Source organism: Hyla sarda, chromosome 4, assembly GCF_029499605.1.
Source record: "Hyla sarda isolate aHylSar1 chromosome 4, aHylSar1.hap1, whole genome shotgun sequence".
NCBI classification, from domain to species: Eukaryota; Metazoa; Chordata; class Amphibia; order Anura; family Hylidae; genus Hyla; species Hyla sarda.
This window is the reverse complement of record NC_079192.1, coordinates 98,812,617-98,826,590: the sequence shown is the minus strand read 5'-3', so window position 1 is coordinate 98,826,590 and position 13,974 is coordinate 98,812,617. Positions and strand designations below refer to the sequence as shown.

The window sequence follows — 13,974 nt, the reverse complement described above, 5'->3', positions numbered from 1 at the left end:
GCCTTGTTGCGCTATCTGTTGTGACTGCTGGGCGACCACCGTGGTGAGGTCGGCGACAACTGGCAGAGGAACTTCAGCGGGATCCATGGCCGGATCTACTGTCACGATGCCGGCTGGCAGGTAGTGGATCCTCTGTGCCAGAGAGGGATTGGCGTGGACCGTGCTAGTGGATCGGTTCTAAGTCACTACTGGTTTTCACCAGAGCCCGCCGCAAAGCGGGATGGTCTTGCTGCGGCGGTAGTGACCAGGTCGTATCCACTAGCAACGGCTCAACCTCTCTGACTGCTGAAGATAGGCGCGGTACAAGGGAGTAGACAGAAGCAAGGTCGGACGTAGCAGAAGGTCGGGGCAGGCAGCAAGGATCGTAGTCGGGGGCAACGGCAGGAGGTCTGGAACACAGGCTAGGAACACACAAGGAAACGCTTTCACTGGCACAATGGCAACAAGATCCGGCGAGGGAGTGAAGGGGAAGTGAGGTATAAATAGGGAGTGCACAGGTGAACACACTAATTGGAACCACTGCGCCAATCAGCGGCGCAGTGGCCCTTTAAATCGCAGAGACCCGGCGCGCGCGCGCCCTAGGGAGCGGGGCCGCGCGCGCCGAGACAGGACAGACGGAGAGCGAGTCAGGTACGGGAGCCGGGATGCGCATCGCGAGCGGGCGCTACCCGCATCGCGAATCGCATCCCGGCTGGAGACGGTATCGCAGCGCACCGGGTCAGTGGAGCTGCCCGGAGCGCTGCGGTAGCGAGAGAGAAGCGAGCGCTCCGGGGAGGAGCGGGGACCCGGAGCGCTCGGCGTAACATTTACCCTTTAAATGAAGTCAGTCAGCTAGGTGTCCCCTAGATAAGTGGTTCCCAAGCTTTACTTAGCCTAAGTACCCATTGGCAGCCCATTCCCAAAAATTATACCCCCCATATTAGAGACATTTTTTTCATTAATTGAGTAAAATGTATATGAGTTTCTTTACTCAATATCCTCTCCCCAGGCCTTCTGCTCCTCCCCCTATATCCCCAGTCCTCGACTGACAGATGACACCTTCTTTGATTAGAGTTGTTTACTTTTCCTTTTTTTCATTATCTGGCCTAGACCACCATTAAGATTCATCCTGGCCAAGAACCAGACAAACAAACATTTTAGGCTCCTTTCTCCAGCACAATGCCCATCTCTTTACAAACTCCCCATTTGTAGCTAGGCCCCATCTGTGCCCCCATATATAGTTGTAGGCCCCCATATTGCCCCCATATATAGTATTAGGCCCCCAAAGTGCACCCATATATATAGTTGTTGGCCCCAATACTGCTGCTGTGCTTCCCTGTTCCTTATGTCTAGGGACCTACTGCTATGGCTCATAGAAATAGCTTCCCGGTCTGGAGGAGCAGTGGAGCACCAAAGCTCAGGGAAGTTACTGCTCACAGCAGCCGGGTGCCCGCGCTTCTCCTCTGCTATCCTCATGCTCTGCTGCTCCCCCCAGGTTGGGAACTGGTGCCGAAGATGTCCCTTAAGGGTAGGGTCACACGTACGTCAGTTACAGCATATTTTGCTGTGTATTTTCTGCTGGTGATTTTTCTTCCCATTGACTTCAATGGGTAGGAAAATCTGCAGCAGAAAACACACAGCAAATGACACTGCAAATGCTGCTGTATGTGTGACCCTACTGAGTTTTCTGGGCAGGGAATCTTTTTTGATAAGTTGCTGCCATATTCCTGAGTGTCCGATCCCTGCTGCAGTCCTCTTCCTTATGGTTCCTATGACATGCCATGCTTACAGGAATTGCCCCCTCAGTCAAACATTATGCTGAACCTCTGCTCCTGTGTGACCGTCTTTCTTCTCTCTGCTCTTCACAGTTTTGTTTTTATGAAACTTAATTATTATTTTTTTGTATATTATTATGGAGGCAGCCATATTGCCTAAGCTTTATGTTCTGCATTTAGTGTTATGCTTTAAAGCAAGCCCCGTGAAAGTATAAAAGACTGAAGGGAGCCTTACTGACTTGGGTGCATTTTCATGGCGAGCCATCCCATCTTGCCTTCTAGTGCCACCTTCCACTGTAACCCTGCCTGTTATGATCGATAGGAGACTGCTGAAAAGTTGTCTATACAGAACAGAAGGTGTTTATTATTAGGCTTAGTGGCCAGAATGAAAACTGCCAATTTCAGGATTACTGTATAATATGGCTAGTAAAATAGAAATTTAGGGGGGAAAAAAAAAATAATTCTTAAAAAAAACAAATGTTAAAAATAAAAACTTGATTAAAAGAATAGCATTTCTGATGGGGTTACACCCTAGACATTTAGGGCTATCAGCATTTTGGAAGTGTCAGACTCCCTCTTTAAGAAAGGACAAGGAACTGTAAAATAAAATGTTCTCATGTTAATTTTAGCCACAACAAAAACAAAAAATGTTACTATGATGTCTTCCTTGAACATGACCTCCAGACATAACGATAACGCCAGGACATTTGATAGCAACATTTTATTATAACTGTGCACAATTATCCAAATAGACTAAACTGCTATTTAACTATTTATATCCATCTGTATTTTTTATATATTTTTTTTTTGCCATGTTTTAGATAGAAATGTATACAGAATGTGAGCACTTAAAGACGGGACTTTACCTTTCACACTTCAACTTGCCAGACTCTTAGGAAGTCGATTAATACATATTTTGCCACAGGTGATCGTTGTCACAAGTGTTAATATACGGGTGTGTGGGTATATAAAAGGTAATAAAAGCAATAGTAAATACATTCATAATGAAGTTTAGGAGTGAGCAGACCCATTTGTATAGCTGCATTGTATTAGGAACTGAGGAGGAGGTCCTGCATACTATAACCCCCGGCACCCCTCCCCCTCACAATCTGGCAGCTTTAGCACTGTGGCAAGGATATAAATCTTATATAACATTTATATTGTTCCTTTACTGGCCTCAGTATGCTCACAGGAGCCAGTAAAGCAGCTCATAACCTCCTATAAAAGAATCCAGCTATGATATGGAGGCTGAAAATGAGCCAGTAAAATATTTAAAAACCTTGTAAAACAGTTTGTTTTTACAGCCAGTAAGAGCAGAGAAAATGAAGGGAGCCGGCTCTGACTTGTATCCGCAGCAAGTGCTACAAAGGTGCTGCACTTCCATCCCGTACAACATGGACATTTCTACTTTACATTCAATGGGGGAGGTTTTTCAAAACCTGTGCAGAGGAAGAGTGGTGCAGTTGCCCATAGCAACCAATCAGATTGCTTCTTTCATTTTCCACAGGCCTCTAAAGAGGCCTGTGGAAAATGAAAGAAGCAATCTGATTGGTCGCTATGGGCAACTGGACCACTCTTCCTCTGCACAGGTTTTGATAAATCTCCCCCAATGTGTAGGAACCTTTTTATAATGCAAAGCCAACAAGAGCTACATTAAGGGTCTATTCACAAGGTAGAATTTCCTCAAATTAAAGCCTATAGACTTCTATGGGATTCCGTACTCCCATTCACACTTCTGAATTTCCGCTTGCGGAATTCCACCTCAAATTAAAGCCCATAGACTTCTATGGGCTTCCTCACTCCATTCACACTTCTGAATTTCCGCTTTCGGAATTCTAATAGTGGAATTTCGCATGCGTCAATTCAGAAGTGTGAATGGGAGTGCACAATCCCATAGAAGTCTATGGGCTTTCATTTGAGGTGGAATTCCGCAAGCGGAAACATTCTGCCGTGTGAATAGAGCCTAAGGCTGGGTTCACACTGTGGAGTCTCCTGACAAAATTTCATCCAGAGATCCCATGGGCGGCGCTAGGACCGTGCAGACTGCATTGCCGTCCCCATAGGCAGCAGTACATTTTTATGGGGACGGCAATGCAGTCCGCGTGGTCCTAGAGCTGCCTGCAGGATCTCTGGCAGAAATTCTGTCCGGTGATTCTACAGTGTGAACCTGGCCTAAGGGAACAGGACGTACAATGATTGTATAGATGTCTATCACTTTAGAGTCCTATGTGAAATCATTGTTATGAATCTCTAGAAAGTATGCATTATTTACAAATTTACAAAATTATTTACAATAGTGACACTATGGGACTTCTATGTTTACAAAAGCAGACAGCCCCCTATGTCCCTTAAATGATTAGTGATGGACTGTGCCATTACACAGAGAATCCAAAAGCAGGCATTCAGATGGGAAAGCACGATAGATTTCACTGTCCGCTGATTCTCAATACACGTCCACAGGCAACCACCTGCTCTTCCAGAAATTACAGCTAAATGGTTCAAAAAGGAACATATTATTAAATGGGGGCTGTGTCTGGTTTAGGAAATCTATATTTATAAACCCTTTATGGGCGTTCTGAGTTCATAGAGAAAAGCCTCATGTTTGGGTCGTCCATGTATTAGATAGAACAGAGAGAAGCTCTGTCTCTGGAGAGCCCAGCACATCCATGGACAGTCTATTAATTGAAATGGGCACTATGTAAAGCTTTATTTCCCCTGGCGTGGCACTGAGCTGAAGACTTGCTGCCAAGTTCCCCCACAGATTACAGTTAATTACAGGGAATCCCATCAGCTCCACGTCCTGAGATCAACTTATTTCCAGGGGTCTTCTATCCCCCTGATCGCTCAAAGCGCCCAGCCCTTTTCAGTTCAATTATCTGAATTTCTGCATTGAATATTATTAAAATGTGATCTGAAGGATGTCTTATGTCATAATGACAAGAAAAGACAAACACAATGTGAACAAAATAGTAAAACACAAACAAAGTTGTATTGTTAATGTTTTGTATTGTGCATGCCAAGTAAACATCTACAGTGCAGGGAGTAAGCTCTTGAATTTAATACCCTGTAGATCCATATTTAACAGCATTAAATGTTTCCTGCATCGATGCATCAACATCGTTGAGGAATTGTAGACCATTCTTTGCACAAATCTCATTAATATTTCTGGGATGCTTTACATACCCATCCCTCTTCTGGTCATGTCACACACAACATTTCCATAGAGTTAAGATCAATTTGGCCATTCCAAAACACAAACTTCATTTTTCAACAATTCTTTAGCTCATTCTGTGTTCTATGGGTCATTTTCTTGTTGTATTGCCCATCACAACTTCAGCTTAAAGGGGTATTCTGGGATTTTTTTTCTTATTTGACTATGCTACAGGGGCTGTAAAGTTAGTGTAGTTCATAATATAGTGTCTGTACCTGTGTTTGATGGTGGTCTCGCAATTCTTCTGTGACTTTTGCTCCAATGTGTATTTTTTAACAGCATACAAAATAAGTGTTGTCTCAGCTTTTCCAGGTTGCAGTGCAGCCCGAGACATTACATCACTAGTTAGGTGTTCAGAGGGTGGAGCGACCACTGGGTGGAAGGAAGATAATTCTTCAAGAATTGTAGTATTGCAACAACTGGAGGCACCCTGGTCAGAAAACACTGGTCTATTGCATGGAAGGGATCACAGGTGTGTTTCAATGTGTGGGGTGGCTAATGTGTGCAAGAAAGAAAAGTGACCTCACACTTACAAACTGGGAATCATGGGACTTGTAGTTTGAGGGAACAAACTCAAACAGCAAATAGCCAGTTCACAAAAAGATAGTCTCAGCATTATGGTGATCTCACAACATAGCCATTTAGCCCCAAGACAAGTGAGGATACTTTCTAAGCATGTCCATTACTGTCTGGCAGGTTCGTACTAAAATCACGTTATGGTGGATATATATTATATTTTATCCTTTAAAATTGTAGTTTTAATATACCAGAATAGAAGTGTGCTCCATGAGAAGCCCTTATAAAAAGCCATTAATAACACTGTAAGTACTGTATCTCTGTAATTAAAACAGTGGTCTCAAACTGTGGCCCTCCAGATATTGCAAAACTTCAACTCCCAGCATGCCCGGACAGCCAACGGCTGTCCGGGCATGCTGGGAGTTGAAGTTTTGCAACATCTGGAGGGCCACAGTTTGGGACCACTGAATTAAGACAACTGTAATGTATACGCAAAGACCTGGATGGTTCCCATATAAAGGTTATAATTGGTTGCATGGTTTGGAAGTCCTTTTATAAAAGAAGTGCATGTATTTTATTGAGTAAAAAGTCTCCAGTCGGTGACATGTGGGCATGCCTAGGTGTAGTCAGGTTGTCATTTCATCGGCGTAAGTGTATCTTAATAATATTATAGTGTTCTTGGCATGTACCGCTGCTCCCTGATCAATTAGCACCTTACCCGTCAAGTCTTAATAGAGACGGTGTACCATATGCTGGCGGGTGTTTAGGTAGTGAAGAGTTAACCAGGAATGCTTTTATTCCTAGTGCTTGTAGAGTTGTTTTTTCTCCTCTGCATTTCATTAGCAGAGCTTCTCCCCAGGGGCAATGAGAGGGGCCAGCCATCCTGCCAGCTTAATACAAGGTCACCGATTCCTCTCACCTCTGTGACCCATGAACTTAACTGTGATGTTGGGAGATGGGGAAAATGGAACCAGGAGGGGGCAGGGAGCTTACGGAGGGGGGGGGGGGGGGGCAGGTTTACTTTAGTTTACTATGCAACCACTTTATTAATTAAGAATATTATTCCCATAAATAAAATTACATAAAAAATCTATAGTAACCGCATTAGTAATTTTACTTTGCGAGCAATAAAATCATTTTACCTGGCAGAATAATTACAGTGTATTAAATCTAATACGTTACATAAAGAATACACATGGGACGCCAATGGTCTGTCTCTAAAGACGTGTGTTTAAGTCTATAAAGTAAGTTATAATAATATGTAGGGCCCCCTTGTGTCACATAACAGTTCTGGCCCCTAGAGGCATGGCTCCACAAGATGTGTCCAGCATTCATGGTTTTTTTTCAGCAACTTGTGCTCTAGTAGGTCTTCCCTTGAATCGGTCCAGGTAGGCTAGTGTTTGCTCCCCACCTGCATCATTGAGCTTTACAGGGGTGGACAAAGACAGCAGAGGGCCTCTGTGCAAAGAATGTGCCTGGGCCCCCCTCATCCCCCCCCCCCCCCCCAAAAAAAAAGTACTATGCCATAAAATTGCACTGCAACTCACATTAATCTGCATTAGGTAGGCAACAGTTCCCTCACATTAGGTAGCATAGTTTCCCCACATTAGGTAGCATAGCATAGATTCCCCACATTAGGTAGCATTGCATGGATTCCCCACACATTAGGTAGTGTAGCATAGCCACACCCCAACAAACAAACACACTCACTCACACTTACAGACTCTTACCTTGTCTGCGAGAACTTGTTGGCAGAGGTGCACGCTATAAGTGACATTACCGAACGCGCCGCGCAGGATGTCGGAATCCTGGCGCTTGAGATGATGTCACTCCCTGCGTGCACCTCCGCCAGGAAGTCCCCACAGGCAGATGTAAGTAGCAGTTTAGTGACAGGGAAAGACTGGTTTTTGTGCACCGGGTCCAATGGTAGGACCAGCCCAGCATGTGAGGGCAGGCCCCCTCACCCGCTGGGCCCCTGTGCAGCTGAACCGGCTGCACAGGCGATATGTCCGCCCCTGGAGCTTTAGACATTCACAATCCTGTTGTCGGGATGGCCAGTTGTCTTTCATCAGATCTTTTGGTAGGTACTAACCACTGCAAAACACCCTAGGAGACCTGCCATTTTGGAAATTGACTATAGTCATCTAGCCATTATATTTTGGTTCTCTGCTGGAAAACATTTTTTTTTTTTTTTAATCAACTGGTGCCAGAAAGTTAAACAGATTCCAGTACTTATCAGCTGCTGTATACTGTAGAGGAAGTTCTTTAATTTTTGAATTTCCTTTCTGCCTGACCACAGTGCTCTCTGCTGACACCTCTGTCCATTTTAGGAACTGTCCAGAGTAGGAGGAAATCCCCAAACCTCTCTTGCTCTGGACAGTTCCTGACATGGACAGAGGTGTTAGCAGAGAGCACTGTGGACAGACGGAAAGGAAATTAAAAAAGAAAAGAACTTCCTCTGTAGTATACAGCAGCTGATAAGTACTGGAAGGATTAAGATTTTTTAATTGACGTAATTTACAAATCTGTTTAATTTTACTGGAGTACCCCATTAAAGGGGTACTCCCGTGCAATCCTTTTTTAATTTTTTTTTTTTTAAATCAACTGCCAGAAAGTTAAACAGATTTGTAAATCACATCTATTAAAAAATCTTAATCCTTCCGGTACATTTTAGGGGCTGTATACTAAAGAGAAATCCAAAAGAGAAATGCATTTCCTCTGATGTCATGACTACAGTGCTCTCTGCATACCTCTGCTGTCCATTTTAGGAACTGTCCAGAGCAGCATATGTTTGCTATGGGGATTTTCTCCTTCTCTGGACAGTTCCTAAAATGGACAGCAGAGGTCAGCAGAGAGCACTGTGGTCATGATATCAGAGGAAATGCATTTCTTTTTTGGATTTCTCTTTAGTATACAGCCCCTAAAAAGTACTGGAAGGATTAAGATTGTTTAATAGAAGTGATATACAAACCTGTTTAACTTTCTGGCACCAGTTGTTTAAAAAAAAATAAAAAAAAGGGTTTTCCTTGAGAGTACCCCTTTAAAGACTCATAAAGAGGTATTCCAGAATTGCTAAGTTTTAATACTGTGTAATATGTTTCTATTACCTTCGTGCGATGATTTGTCCTGTTTTCATGCACGGAACCCACACCTAAAAGCTCTGTAGTGCAAGCATTTTAATTTTACTGTTGTCTCTGACATTTCCCAGAATTCAATGCAACCAGAGACAACACATCATAAGTCACATGGTCTTCGGGGTGTGTGGCTATGCTGCAGTGGGTGTATGGGATGCTGGGAAAAGTCAGAGACAACAGTGAAATAAAAAGGTTTGCCCCACAGTACTTCAAAGTGTGGATCCTCTGCATTAAAATGGGACAAAGTGGAACATGGAAGTAATAAAAGCAAATTATAACTTGGCATCATGAGCTTAAAAGCTGAAGAAAAAACTATCCTGGAATACCCCTTTAAATCTTTATGTTTGTTCGGTTTTTCTGCTTCTAAGACAGCAACTTCAAGAACCCACTGTTCACTTTTCTGCCCAATATAGGCTTTGTTCACATCTCCGATATGGCTCCTGCTATCAATAGAAAGGATGACATAGTGCACAATCGATGATAGGCATAGGTAGCATCCAAAAGATCAGGTTGAAACATAATTGGATTTATTGGTTTATACTGCAGTGTCTGTCATTATGATTGAAAAGAAAATACTGTCATATACAGGGATATTATTTCCATCGCAAATGACAGAATCTGTAACGAAGCCTTCAACTGACATGTAAATATAGAGAGTCGCTAAATCTCACTGTTAACTCTGCTACCTCTGTGTATGCATAGACTTGAGGTACAGATGTACCAGAGTAAACAGAGTCATAGCATGTTAACTAGGTGCATTAATGTGCCAAGTCTTACTGTTAACACCATCTCTTATTACATCCTATCACTCCTGTCAGCAGGATTTCTTCCATACAGCAGTCATTATGTTAAACTCACTGCACTGGACCATTAGACAGTAAGGCACCATGCAGAAAAAAATAAACTTTCCAGCTGGATATCTTGGATAAAACTTCATGACGTATTTCGGTGTGTACACCTTAGTCATGAGTTCCATGACTAAGGTGTTCTCACTGAAACATGTCAGATCCAGAACCTCACTTATCTCTAAGTTAGAGGATATTGCTATTTTAATTAATTTTTCTAAATAAAGATGACTTTTTATCCAAAATATCCAGCTGGAATCCAAGTAATCCAAGTAATCCGGAGCTTTCCGTAGTGCCACATCTTACTTTATCTCCTACCTCATATCCATCTACCACCCTTCTTGCTATATGTTGTGCCAATGATATAAGACTAACATTCTCCATAATCCAAACCTCCTACACCCATGTCCAAGACTGTTCTTAAGCTGCACCAGTTCTCTAAAAACCACCACTCAGTGCAGTCAAATGACCATTCACCATCCATAGGTGTAGGCATGGGCAAAAAAAAAACACAACTTTTAGGCATACTCCCTAATCTGACTCCTTTATTTTGATCACTACATGACCTTCTACATTATTTCGTAAAACCTCATCCTGTCATTCCCTCTACACATCGTCTGTGCATACACTTCACATAGAAAGGACACTAATATTATTCATAGATTATTTCTTGAATACTAAGCACTTGTTTTTAGTCCACACCATCCCAACTACTCAACTTTAAGGACCAAAACCCTACATAAAATGTGGTTGTTTTTTTTTTTTTTTTTTGCAATTTAGCCATAGTATAAATCTGTGTTCCTGTCTAATTTATTACCTCAGTGCTTTCCATTGAGACTTTTACCACTGGTTCAGTTTGTCTTAAGAAGGAATAAAAAACAGGGATATGATTTATTTAGTGGCAATGGAAAGCCTATAATTTCTGTTTCTGATTAAGAGGTCGACTGTGCCGCTCCATGTGACTGGATCAGCCCGAGATAAAAGACATTTGTCAGGTACTAAAAGCAAACCTGCATTAAAGAATCAAACTCAGGCAGTGGAGCAGGCCATAACTCACACACCACCCTGGGCAACAGGGACGGAGTTAAAAGTGAGGGCTCAGGAACCAGGACCCGAACGGATGTGACCTATGAACAGAGACCCCAAATGTGGAACTCAAGTAACAGAGCAGATGAATAGCCTGCTGGTTATTGTTAAGTTTCTTGCTGAAGACTTTGTTAAGACCACTATAAATATATATATTCACTTTGTAAACTCTTATTTCCTAAGTGAATATAACTAAAATACATATCTTCTTTCCTGAATATACTGTGCCTCCATTTATTCCCTATATGCTGTCCCTTCATAAATTCCCTATGTAGTGTGCCTCCATTCCTCCTTTAATTGCTTATATACTGTGCTTCCATTAATTCCTTATATACACAGAGCTTGAGTATAAAGCAGTATTTTATTCAGAGGGTACAGCATATAGCAGTGTTATATTTATAAAGCATAGTGTCTGTCAGTGTTATATGCAGAGGGCACAGTGTCTGGCACATTTTCAATTAGGGGCACAGTGTGTGTCTGTTATTTTCCAGGGGCAAAGTGTCTGGCAGGGTCTTGTTCATGGGGCACAGTGTTAGTGTTATATTTAGGTGTACAATGTGTGGCAGGGTTAAATTCGGAGGGCACAGTGTGTGGCAGGGATATATTTAGGGATACAGTGTGTAGCAGGGTTATATTTAGAGGATACAGTGTGTTGCAGGGTTGCATTTGGAGGGCAAAGTGTGTTGAAGGGTTATATCCAGGGGTGCAGTATGTGACGGGGTTATGTTCAGAGGGTACAGTGTGTGGCAGGGTTATACTCAGGGGATACAATGTGTTGCAGGGTTATGTTCAGGGATACAGTATCAGGGGGTGCAGTGGGTGAAAGGGTTATATTCAGAGATACAGTATCTGGCAGGGTTTTATTCAGAGGGTACTGTGTGGCAGTGTTATATTCAGGGGCATAGTGTGTGGCAGGGTTAAATTCAGGGGGTACAGTGTGTGGCAGGGTTATATTCAGTGGGTACAGTAGGTAACAGGGTTATATACATGGGGTAGGGTGCAAGGTAGGGTTGTATTCAAGGGGCACAGTGTGTGTCAAGGTTATATTCAGGGGCTACAGTATGTGACACGGTAAGAAGTACAGCCTGTGGCAGGGTTATACTCAGAGGGTACAGTGTGTTGCAGGGTATATATTTAGAGGGAACATTGTAAGGCAGCCTTGTATCCAGAGGGTACAGTGTGTGTCAGGGTTATATTCAGATGGTACAGTTGTGTGTCAGGGGTATATTTAGAGGGTATAGTATGTGGTAGGGTCATATTCAGAGGGTTCAGTGTGTGGCAGGGTTAAAATTATTTTCTTCATATAGAGAATGAGCATCTGATGACAAGGTGAGGAGCAAATAATGTCTGGGCATCAAACTCTGCAGTGGGAAGATGTAGCTGGAAATTGTCATGGCAGTCTGGACCAAAGGAAGAAGACAAGGAAAGACTACAGAGAAGACATCAAGACCGGTGAGTCACTATGTAGCATCGGTGGTTGGTGGACACCAACGTGCAGCGCGTCCCGCTATTTACCTCATCCGAGCTATACTCTCGGATCTCCTTCCTTGCTGCAGACTTCGGACTTCCTCCTCAGCGACAGTTTATAGCACATCCCCTAGGGGCTGTACTCATGCATGAACTGTTGTTTTAAGGGTTTGTGCACATCCCTGATTCCTGCCCTCCTCAAATTCCAGGCACCACCTATACAACCCTGCTCCACTCGTTCTCTGGTGCCTGAACAACATTGTATACACAGCAGAGGTGTCTGTCTGTTCCTGTGAACCTGTGTTCCTAACTTGATCCTGTTTTCATGACCCTGCTGCTGTCTGATCCCTCGGTACCTTGCTGATTCTCCTGTGTTTGACTCAAAGTGATGACTACGCCTCGGCATTCTGAGCTAGCTTACACCTTCTAGCTGCTTCCAAGCTACTCAGCTTTGCTACTAACATTAAATGAGCTCTACTATTTCACACTCTGTTTGCTGTGCTATACTATCTACAGTGTTAGCTCACCCCTCCTGCCTCTATCCCTGGTGCTTGGCACCAGGGCAATCTAGCCTGCCTGGCTAGTTGCCACTTAACTGGGACCACTCATGCAGTAGCGACCTGGTATCTTCCCTCAGTCAAGCTTCCCCATGCTGGAGCAGAATAAAGGGTGAAACCAGGGGAATACTTAGACTCCACTTCTAAGTTTGGCCTTAAGCCAAACTGGTATGTGTCACAACAGATCCACACCTGTTGGGGCAATATACACTAATATAATTGTTTATTCTGCCTAACTGTATCTCATCAGGGATGTAGTAACTTCACTTGCAGTTATAATCAGTATAACAACAACTCCCAGCATACCCTTACCACTGCATAAACCAGATGCCAGTTCCCTTCTTTATCAAGCTCATATTAAAAATAGAAGTTAACCTGTAAAATTATATTTTTCGTAATTTGTCGTTTTCTCATATTGCTGATGTCAAGTATTTTCCCTCAGAGCTGCACTTGACACATCACCTATTGAAAATAAATTGTAGCCTTCTACATATTAATATTTTACTTTGGATAAGTCTACTACATATGCAGAAAGTCTCCCTATTCTCAACCCTCTCTTATTGTGCTCAGATGGTATTGGTTTAGAGATCCTGAACCACACAATGTAATAGTTGCACCTTCACAGTGGACTAAGTTGAAATATAAATAGCTTGTGTTTGCTGAATCTTCCATTATCACGATAGCTGACATTGGGTAATGGGGCACCAGAAATAAGTTGGTGTAAGCACTTGTCAAGAGGGTGGTCCTCTAAGTTTCTATATTTTTTCCTTTTGGCTCAGTAGCAAGATGACTACTAGTTCTACTATAACCTAACCTACAGAGATCAGAAAAAGCTGTAGATCAATGTTTCTCAAGAGCGGTACTCAAGGCAGGATTCACTGAACAAAATGATATCACCTGTGGAAGACTAAGGGAATCCAAAAAACATGACCTGTTGGGGGGACTTGAGGACCGCGCTTGAGAAACACTGCTGTAGATGGTTTCCTCAACATGTTCATGTTTTTCGTATGAATTTAAAGAATTTGTTCTTTAAAGCAAATAGCTAAGTCAGTAATAGGTGAAATTAAAGTGTAAACAGTCCTCAAAAACATTACATTCCCATATTAATTATTGGAGGTATTGTGTCTTCCTTCCCGACATGAAAAACTGGCAGCAGAGTTCTGGAATGTGTAAGTCAGCATTCATTCTTTGTATGCCAAGCTGGCACATGGAAACATGTCTAGAAACTTTGGTGTTGAGCTGTTGCTGTGAATAGAGGATCATCTTCGTTCACATTCCACTGGCACATCCTCTGTGGCATCGGTACAAAGGACTGGACTAAATTTCCGCCTCTGTGAACTTTCTGCCAGAAATTGAAATAACAGGTCCCAATCTTTTCTAAGCATTCCTTGATAATGATGGGGT

The 13,974-nt window shown here is 42.8% G+C and overlaps 1 protein-coding gene and 1 long non-coding RNA gene across 4 annotated transcripts in view; one reads left to right on the top strand and one right to left on the bottom strand.

Moving 5' to 3' along the window:
• IGDCC3 (immunoglobulin superfamily DCC subclass member 3) overlaps positions 1–13,974 on the bottom strand; it is a 191,829-nt gene that overhangs the window by 84,360 nt on the left and 93,495 nt on the right. The gene's annotated exons all lie outside the window — the stretch shown is intronic.
• LOC130368292 (uncharacterized) overlaps positions 3,310–13,974 on the top strand; it is a 48,331-nt gene continuing 37,666 nt past the window's right edge. The window contains exons 1-2 of the long non-coding RNA XR_008892403.1: positions 3,310–3,426; positions 11,854–11,998. This is a non-coding gene — a long non-coding RNA (uncharacterized LOC130368292). The remainder of the gene's footprint in view (positions 3,427–11,853; positions 11,999–13,974) is intronic.